Raw genomic sequence first — 10,151 nt, forward strand, 5'->3', positions numbered from 1 at the left:
CCTAGCTGGGTTTTTCCAAAGAAGTTTTGTTAAGGAATTGGCAAAATTAAAATAAAAATGCAAAACTGATGGTTTATAGATCATAGAAATCTCATCCTAATATCATGTTATCCTGTCACTTAAATCTAATTTGACTAATACACTGGGGCAGTGGGAAAGGTGTCTGTGTCCAGTTCTGTTTCATCCCTCTATGCATTAATAGATGGTCTTTGTCAGTTGTTGCAGCTGAAAAAAAAAGTCATGACCTGATGGTCAGCCTTATGGTGGCAAGCCACTCTGAACTTAACAGGGCCAGTCTTTGGATGACAGACATAAATAGACTATTGATGAGTCTGTGCTCAGAGCCTCTCTGGAATTGTGAGAGTTTTCACACCACTGTTGTAGACTCAAGAACCCAGGGTTACTTCACCAATACAATGAGGCATCAGAGTAGATGTTAGTGGAGGACAGAAGAAAAATCTGTGGATAGTAAAAGTCACCACACAGTTGTGTCTAGCCTCTGCTTGAGTGGAACTCGTGACATTATTGGACAGCTCTTTAAAATTCCTCTTTATATTGAACCAAAATCTCTCTCTTCTTATTTTCTACCTTCTGGTCCTAGCTGCCCTCTCTGGGGACATGAAGAATAACCCCATTCTGCTCTCTTCAACCTGGTCAGCCTGTCTTCATCATTCACAGTCCCTTCCTCTAGCTACAATTCACCATGGCAACCTTTGACCAGCTTCCCCCACAGCTGGGACTCATCCACTGACCCCAACACAAGTGCCTGCTGGGGAGGGGGCAGGCTGGAGAAGAGAGTGTTGGCCATCCCCTTGGGGCTCTTGGTTCATTATATCAAGCTCTAAGGGTGTCCTTCACCCCCTTCCCTGGTTCCTCCCTTCCCCCATGGAGAACCCTGGCACCTTGGGTCTGAGGAGCATCCTGAGAGCCCCATGCCCTTAAGATTCCCCCTATCCCTCACCCTGCTGAGTCCAGGGGCACCTCTCCCTTGAGACTCTGAGCCCCATCTTGGAATCTCTCTTCTCACCATTCATTAATTGAGTCCCCAAACAGCCCCTTACTGTCTTATTCCTCTAGCTGCAAAGTCCCCACAGTCCCTCAGACTCTCAGCCCCCTTATTCTCCTCAAATCCCTCAACCACTCCCTCCCTCCCTCCTCCATCCCTTAAGTGCCCTCAGATCTCCCCTCCATCATTTCTTCAGTCCCTGTCCCTCATTCTCTCAATTCTCTCAGACTCTCTTTCTTCCTGTCCTTCTGCCCTCAGCCTTCTCCTATTGCCTTCAGTCCCTTTAAGTCCAGGAGAGCTAATTTGGAAAGTGGGCCAGAATTCAGAGGGAGTGGAGGTGAGAGGGAAGAGGTAACTGCTCCGGTCACATCTTTGTCTAAGTGACTAAAGCACCACCCTGCCAGCCCCCCTTCTGCCCCTCCCCCCTCTCTCTCCTGACTTCTCCACCTCCTCTGGCCCCCCTTTCCTGCCCCCGAAGAATCCTCCCTCGGCTGGAGGGTCCAGGCCGCTCCCTAATGTAAGGTTATTGTAATTGATACGAAGGTAATTGATAATGTGTTACGGTGAATAATGTCTTCAATTTTCTGCTAAATCCCATTTTTGTAGCCATCTGGGCTCCTCCAACTGCCCCCCTGGGACGCCGGGTAATAGAGAGTAATTATTCTCAAGTCATTTACTTTTTCAAAGTGTTTAGTGCTTATCTGTTTTACAATTAAAATGGAAACGACCCTGATTCACTTCCTTCCTTTTTTATTTAAATAGCAGAGTCCCCCCCAAGATACAGTCACACACAGACACACTGTCACCCCCCTCACACACACAGAGTCACACAGCCTCCCCCCCCAGTCATGCACAGATAAGACACACAGCCATTTACACGGACTCAGTCCTCTCAGCCCCCACAATAGTCACACACAGAAACATAACCCCACACTTATCATCACATAGCCCCACCTACCCCCTTGGCCTCCATCACACATTGCCACAGCTATACACATCCTCACTGTTACACACACACACACACACACACACACACACACACACACACCAATACAGTCACACAGATACACAGTAATCCCAAAAAACATAGTTACACTGTGGGGACACACAAAGTCACATAGTAACCCCCACACACACACACAACCTCCTCAGTTGTGTCAAGAAGCCATACATAGTTAAAGCTACACGGGCTCTCAAAGACATAGCTCCCACTCATAGTCAGGTATAGATAAATAGTCACCCACACACACATACTGATAGTCTTTCACCAGCCCCTAGCACAAAAACAGACACAGTTTCTACCTTTCTCAAATAGCCCCCACACATCATTACAAGGTCATAATGCTTCCCCAAACACACACACAGAGTTAACAGCCCCCCAGAACAAGACCCAATCATGCACTCTACTGTCTTTCCAAATTCTAGAGTCAGTTTCACAGCCACACATCCCCCACACTCAAACAGACACCACCATATAGGCCCCTCCCCAGCACAAAGATACTGCTACCAAACATAGTGGCACACAGACACAATCAGACAACACTTATATACATAGCCATTCCCTTTCCCACAGAATCATACAGTTTCTCTATCCCTACCCCAGGTTCTTTCAGCTCTACCCAGATATCCCCAGCCCCTCAGACAGTCTCATACATGTTACCCTCCAGCATACACAATCAGATAAGCCCTACAAGTTATCTAGCTTCTCAGCACAGTAACAAACAGGTACACTATCAGCCACACATAGAGAAACAGTCACAAAGAGTTCAGTTACAGTCACTCTTCCCACCCCCCCATCTTACAAAGTGACAGTCACCTATACAATCCTCCCAGAGTTACCCCTACGGACACTCCAGGAAATTCTCTTGACACAAAGTCACATTTAGAAGCAAATATCTTTCCACATGGTCACAGGCACCTGCAGTGTCCCCCTCCCTCTTCCCATCACCATAGGCCCACATTCACCCTGCACAATCACACAGATGTGGTAAAACACAGAGATTCAAAAATATTGCCAATGTAATCCATACAACCTCAATGCCATAATGACAGACCCATTCATATACATTTATATGGTCATCCCCTCTCCTAATGTGGGGTCCCTCACATAGTCTATACACTCACCACTCTGTTCTTAAGGAGGCAGCCTTTTAGGGAATCAATCACCATCATATGTATCTGAGCATGGAACATTGTGTCTAAACATATCTTTTCCTATGAGTTCACATGCCAAAAGCAAAGTAATACAGTAAGAGCAGATATTAAAGACTGGTATGTTTGTATGTATGTGTTGGTGTGATTGATGTGTGTTTTCACAAGTGCATGCATGTGATCTCATACCCAGATGTTTGCTCAGCAGCATGCTCAAGGGTGTGTTCCCTTCCTCATGGAAACCCTTCCCTGCAAATGTGAGCCAACCCTGTCCCTTCCTTCCTTCATCCAGAGCCAGAGGGTAAGGGGAGGGGGAAGGGGGACCAAGGAAGGAAAAGGAGATGGTCCCAATGGTGACCAAATCCTGAAGCCTTTGGGGACCAGGATGGAAGCAGAGGAGATAATACATGTAACAGTCAATGCCACAGACACTGTTCTCTGTGTGTGTGCATTTATATGTGAGTGTGTGTGTATACCTGGAAAGCCCTTTCTCAACCCTCAGAAAACACCAGTGCTCATGTATGTGAGTCCCTGAACCCATCAAATGTACATTACATCACTCCAGTGGGTGTCACAGTGAGCCCTTCCTTTCAGGCCCCTGATCACTGATGCACATACAACCTTGGTCTGCAGCTGCAGTCTCCTCCTCATTCACGCCTCCCAGATCACGGGATTTAGAGCTAGGATCGACCTTAAAGATCACCTGCTTCCTCATCTTGCAGATGAAGGGACTGAAGCTCAGCAAGGATGAGTTAACATTCCCAACATCACACAGCCTGTGTAGTAAGTAACAGGACTGGGATTTCTTCTCAGACCCTGTTATGCTAAGTAAATCTTGTGTTTTTCCCACTATCTTAAATGCTGCTTTTTATTACATACTCCCTATTGACCCCCTAAATGACCCTCTTCACTGATCCTCCCCATCAGTGAAGGGGATCACTTGGAGGCCTTCCTCCCTTCTCACAGAGAACTTTCACTTTTTACCCCCCCAGTTACCCCCTCTTATTCACTCTTCTCAATGACTCCCCTCCCCCTATCTTTTTCTATTCTCCTCAGTGGCCTTCTCAGTACCAGATTTTAATTGGGGCTACATTTGTGGCTGAGACCACAAAGTATGTATGTACGTATAGAGGACAAAGTAACCTTACTAAACGATCACAGAGCTCCCAGGTGTATTGCCCTGCCCCATGACCAGAGTTGTCATAATCTGCCTCTCATAAGCAGGCAATGTTGTTCTGTCATTTTCTAGTTATGTCCAACTCTTCATGACTCCATTTGGGGTTTTCTTGGTAAAGATACTGGAATGGTTTACAGTGTCATTTTCCAATAAGGATGCATACATACATAATACATACAAGCTTAGATACACACAAAGTCAAACTCAAGAGAAGGACTCAGTTTCCTTGAGGTTTATAGCAACACAGACAACTCATGGGCTGGCACCCAAAGCTTCCATACAAGCTCTTCATTCTAGTGCCCCATCATACACCGACTCTGAACTAGCCATAAAGCAGAGAGTTGTGGTGGGGAGGGAGAACAAATGCTGGCCTAATACCTAATTATATGGATGGAGAAACTAAGGTATCAATCAGAGTAAGGATAAACCTGGGCTGTAAATGAAATTGCTCAGTCCCCAATACCATCTTCCCTGACTTTCTACTATTGTTCCACCACAATATCACCTCACTCCAGGGACCTTAACCTGGGAGTAAGAGCTCTCTTGTGCCTCACTGAAAAGTGCAGTCTGTAGAGTCCCTATAAAGATTGACTTTGGAAAGGAAGATGTAAGTCATTGAGTTGAAATAGTGCCTTCCATCACCACCACCACCACCCACCTCTTAGGGAGAAAATTGTTTTTTGTGTTTTGATTGCCAAGACACCTGCTTATCCCTAATCTCCCTGTTTCTCATTTGATCTTTCTCTTTTTCTCTCACTTTCTCTGCCTCAGGCTCCTTGTTTCTGTGTCTGGAGGTCTGTCTGCTTCTCCCTTGTTTACACTGTTTCTGTCTCTCCCTTTCTGTAATCTCTGTCTCCCCAGGACTCGGAGTAACTAAATCCATAGTATTCACACTGTCTCTCTGTCTCAGTCTCCCCAGCTCTCATATCATCTCTCCGCAGAGTAAACACGTGATTCTTGGCCGGTAATGGTTTGATGCTCCTGTGGTGGTCTGGGTCGCCCTCAGGGACATTTCAGACCCGGGCTGTTTCTAGAGAATCCTCAGGAGGGAAATGCGGTGAAAATGCGGAGAAGATTTAAGCAAATGACTGTGTCAGCTTCTATTTATTCCTGACGAGACCGCCCGGGGCAAGGCTGTAAGAGACACACAGAGAAATGGTGAGAGAAACAGAGATCCAGAAAGATTGAGATTTGGTCAACTTTTTGAATCGTCCTGAGGAGATTACTACTTTCAGGCACACACACACACACACACACACACACACACACAGCACACACACACACACCCTAGTGACTGAGTTCCTCTGAACACTTGTGGGTCACCCACCTAAATGGTGAGGATGCTGAGGTTTGTGAATGGGCTTGAACCCCAAGAGGCTTGCATAGGAAATAGAATCCAAGTGTTCAGGACCCCCTCAATGAATGAGAGAGACATACATAGAGAGGGACTGAAACAGAGAGGAAAGGAGAGAAGAGGAGAAAAGGAAAAGGAGCAGGAAGCATTTACTTGGAGTCTTCTGTCTAGGAGGAGAGAAGGACAGAAGGATGAGGAAGAGCAGGGAAAGAAGTAGGGGGAAAAAGAAAGACAGGAAGAGAGTTTCCTCTTTCCCCCTTGCATTTGAAGCAGCTAATGGCAAAATTCCTAAATGGGCAGATTATTTTGGCTTCCTCCTATCTCCTTTTCTGTCCTTCTCTCCCATTTCCAGTTTCCCTCTACTCTGACTTTTCAATCCCAGTACATTCGGGGTGCCCTAAGCCTACCACTGGCATTCCCAAAGGCTGCCAGGCTTAAAAAATCTTTCCCTTTCTTCTCAGACCTCTGAACTCAGGACAGCTGATCTCAGTTAGTGCCAGAAGGAAGAAAGCTAATTAAACTAATCCTGACTACAGTATGGGTGATTGTTATCACCTTTTAAGTCTTCCAGAGGCATCTGAACTTTTCCAAAAAAGGAGACTGTGAACTCCACCAAAGCTTATCAGTAGGATTTCAGGTCATGTAACAAAGAGAAGGACAAAGATTGTGGGGAAGATAATTTGCTCAGGGGCTACCTTTAAAGTCAGGACAGCTCTGCCTGAGAATCCAGCCTATCACCTTGCCAATGCCTCTCAGTTTTTCCCTTTTTCTTCCCATCTCCATTTCTAAGCCCAGAGAATCTTTCAAAGCTCCTAGTGTTTTCTCACTGGCTTTTGTGGCAACTTGCTAGAAGCCATCAGGATCTCAGGGATGAGGAAGTGGAAAGGAGGTCATTTCTGGTAAGGGGGATGGCCAAGTTGGATTTTTGTCACTTCAGTCCTGCAGTTTCCAAACTTCAGCTTCAATGTCTCCCTCCAACACTTTCCATGTGAGACCTTCCAGTAGAATAATATGCAAGCAAGCATTTTGCGAATGTTAAAACGGCATGTAAATGTCAGCTACTCTTGTTTATTAATATAATCTTTAGCTACTTCTGCAAAAAAAAGTAGCTTCTCTACAATGTGCCCAAGTATATATGGATGATCTTATAAAAATAAATTATATAATTGTATGGTTGTATTCATGTATTTATGTATGTGTGAATATGTCACTGTGTAATCATGATGTAGCTACATGTAAGTATATATGTTTATGTATGTGTTTGTGTGTGATTGTATAGTTCTATTTATTTGTGTACATTTAGACTGTACAATTATGGTATGATTTTGCATATGGTCAAATGTATATACAATTGTGGTGATTGTGAGTATATGTTTGTGACTGTCAAGGTATATGATTTTGTTTGTGTACACTTTCCATACTAATACTGAGTAAAACATAAAATGGGAGCCCCTTCTCTCTAAAAGGAACAATTTTTAACTGTAATCACAAGTTCTTCTCACTCCCCACTCAAGTGTTTCCCTAGCCCATGCAGTCTGTGGGATCCTCACACCTACTTCATATTCTATCAGGCCAGAGCAGGTGAGGATTGGGTCTGTTTCCATTGGATCCCCTAGAGATTGGTGTGTCTGGGCTAAATGTGAAGAGATTATGGAAAGGTCATACTCCATAAACTAAACCCTCACACAAGTAGGTCTGAAATGAGGGGAATTTGTTCTGTGGAAAGAAAGATGGGACAAAGAGGGAAAAGTTCTCCAATTTCAGACCTCTCCTTCAGTGTCCTCTCCTCACTCCTCCCTATCAGCTTCACTGATATTAGCTTCCCACTCAAGGACACACTCACCCAATATTTCCAGTAACATTCAGGCATACCATATATCCACACAGACTCATACACTCATATATACTCACAGTTTTACACAGTCACAATGAAGCCACACTTTTATATGTATAAGCACAGTCACTTTGGAGCACTTTCTCCTTCTCTCTCTCTCTTCTCTCTCTCTCTCTCTCTCTCTCTCTCTCTCTCTCTCTCTCTCTCTCTCTCTCTCTCTCTCTCTCTCTCTCTCTCTCACACACACACACACACACACACACAAACACACACCCTTTCCTTAATATAGTTAGTATCACTTCTTGTGGCAGAGCCAGAGCTCTGGACTAGCATAGGACAAAGTTGGAGGAGGAGGAAGAAGAGGAGGAGGAGACAGAGATGGCAGTGGGGGGGAAATTCCTTGATTGACAAGGGTCAAGAATAGATTTGAACTAAAAGTCCCTGAGGCATCTTTGGATCAGTCCTGTTAATTCTGCAGCTGCTTCAAGCTAGAACCTGATGGGGACTTAAGACTCATACTGACAGAACTGGAAGAGACCTCAGAGATCACCATACAACCCCCTCATTTTACAAATGGCAAAGTTGGGATCTGAAGAGTCAACTTTCTCAAAGCGGTAGAAGAACGCCTAGAACCCAAGTCTCCTGCATCCCAACTCTGGGTTCTTTTTAACACACAGAAATACACTCCAAGAGAGATTCTCCTGGGTCTTATCCTCTTCCCTGCTTAACTTCAAGACAATTCTCCCTCTCCTTCCCCTTAGTGCCACTCACAAAATGTCTATAAATACACACATATATACATATATTCATACACATGTGAACACTCATAGATGGGTTTTCATTTCAGCATATTTGCATATTATTATACAAGCACAAAGAATCCATGGGATGCTTCCACCTTCAAATTAGCCTTGGAGGAAGGTCTGAAGGAAGAAGATAAGTTCCCAGAGGATGAAGGCAATCTATTGTCTACCACTTTGTTTCAAACCAACTTACCCTTCCTCTTAGAAGGGAACTATCACATCAGCTCTTCCCCAATTTTACATACATGTACACATTAATACAGTAACCCTAGCTGTGTGACCTTGGGCAAGTCACTTAACCCCAATTGCCTCATCCTGGGTCATCTCCAGTCATCCTGATGAATATCTGGTCACTGGATTCAGATGGCTCTGGAGAAGTGAGGCTGGTGACCTGCACAGCCCTCCCTCACTCAAAACAAAGTCAAGTGCAAGTCATGTCATCATTTCTCTGAGGGCGTCGTCTTCTTTGGCAACAAAGGACGAACACACACTACCTCACATTCACATAGACATCACATACATTGTTACGCACTTCCAATCTGAGGCATACATGTGCTGTGACCACAGTCACACCCAATCACATATTCAGAATTCCATTCAGGTGCACATATACACTCTGTCATATACCACAAAAGTCACATGCATGCACTGCTGCAGGGATACTGTAGCACTTAGTCACACATAATGACATTTGCACCACATTGGTTACACAATGTATGGTTACACACACTACTACAATACACCTTAGCAGTCACACAGAGACACTGTTACCCATCCTTTGCAACAGTAACAACACCATAGGACAACATAATTGTAACAGTTCACATTTATATTTTCTTTATAAAACACTTTGTTATAAGAACCCTGTAAGATAAGTTTGTAGGTTCAAATATTATTATCTCCATTTTGTAGGTCTGGACATTGAGGGTCTGGGAAGTTAAATGAATTACCCAAGGTTATCATACAGATACCGTCAGAGCTAATACTTTAAACCTGTCTTTGAAACCAATCCTGTTAGAGCTCTTTTCAACATTTATATTTTTAAGTGAAATTTAGTTGTTAACTTTAAAATAAGTTTAGTTAAGATGCACTTTAAGAAGCATCCAACACAGACACCCTTATATAGTCACAAAATCACAGAGCACCAGAACTAGAAAGTCACAGAAATAATTTAGTAGCACCCCAACATTTTTAAAATAGGATGATAAGACCTAGACAGATGAAAATGACAGGGTGGAGATGCCAGGACCCCTTAGAATTAGACCACAAGAAGTAGGAAGTGGTAAAGGTAGCCAGGAAGACAAGATGGATTAAATAGAAATTGCTTTTACAGCTTATTTGTGTTGGCCATTCTGAGATGAGAGAGAGTGGGTCTTTGGCTTAAAGAGAAGCATAGTGATCAGGCTTGGAGGACATAGCAGACAATGAAGTACTTTTGTCAAGATGGGTCTGGGCACCACTGGAGAAGAGAAGGAGAGGGTCATCCTTCAGGTTGGGTGGAAGAAGAGGGACGGGATGTGTATGATGAAAAGTGAGTGTTAAGGAAGGGACAGAATCTTCGAAATTTCTACAAAATAAGGATAATAGAGAGGAGTGCTGTCTGAATATAGTAACCCAGTCCTTATACCTTTTAACAAAATATTGTATTAGAGAAAGTGTGCAGGGTAAGCATAAGCATGAGAACAGGGTGTGCTGAGAGTGTCCAGGCATGCACAAATGTGCCAAAAGCCCTACTGACAAAAATGAAGCTGTCTAAGATTCAGAGCTCACACTGCCTAAGACTCCCTAAGATTTGTAGAAAAGGTGCCCACCTGTATCAACAGAGG

This window comes from Notamacropus eugenii, chromosome 1, assembly GCF_028372415.1.
Source record: "Notamacropus eugenii isolate mMacEug1 chromosome 1, mMacEug1.pri_v2, whole genome shotgun sequence".
NCBI classification, from domain to species: domain Eukaryota; kingdom Metazoa; phylum Chordata; class Mammalia; order Diprotodontia; family Macropodidae; genus Notamacropus; species Notamacropus eugenii.